Raw genomic sequence first — 336 nt, 5'->3', positions numbered from 1 at the left:
CAGCCCAGGCACAGGGTGTGCAGGCAGGTGAGGAGCTTGAGGCTGGGCGATTCCTGCCGGCAGCCCTCGCAGAGGACGAACTGGAAATCCTCCTCCCCCTCCTCCTCCGGCGGCCGGGGGGGGCGCCGCCTCCATGGGGGCAGGCGGCTCCGCGGGGGCAGCGGGGCCGGCTGCGGGGGAGAGGAGCAGGGGGGCTCAGGCAGGGATGTGGGGACGGGAAGATCCGATCATGTGCTCAGAGCCATTTCTCTTTCACTTTTGCTTTTCCAGCTTTTGGAAGTCGGAGGGGAATTGGCGGTGTGTGGGGGGGCTGAACTCCTTTGTGCCAAACAGCCC

The sequence above is a fragment of the Oxyura jamaicensis genome (genome assembly GCF_011077185.1).
Source record: "Oxyura jamaicensis isolate SHBP4307 breed ruddy duck chromosome 10 unlocalized genomic scaffold, BPBGC_Ojam_1.0 oxy10_random_OJ71299, whole genome shotgun sequence".
In the NCBI taxonomy this organism is placed as follows: Eukaryota; Metazoa; Chordata; class Aves; order Anseriformes; family Anatidae; genus Oxyura; species Oxyura jamaicensis.
Note: the sequence above shows the minus strand (reverse complement) of the source record.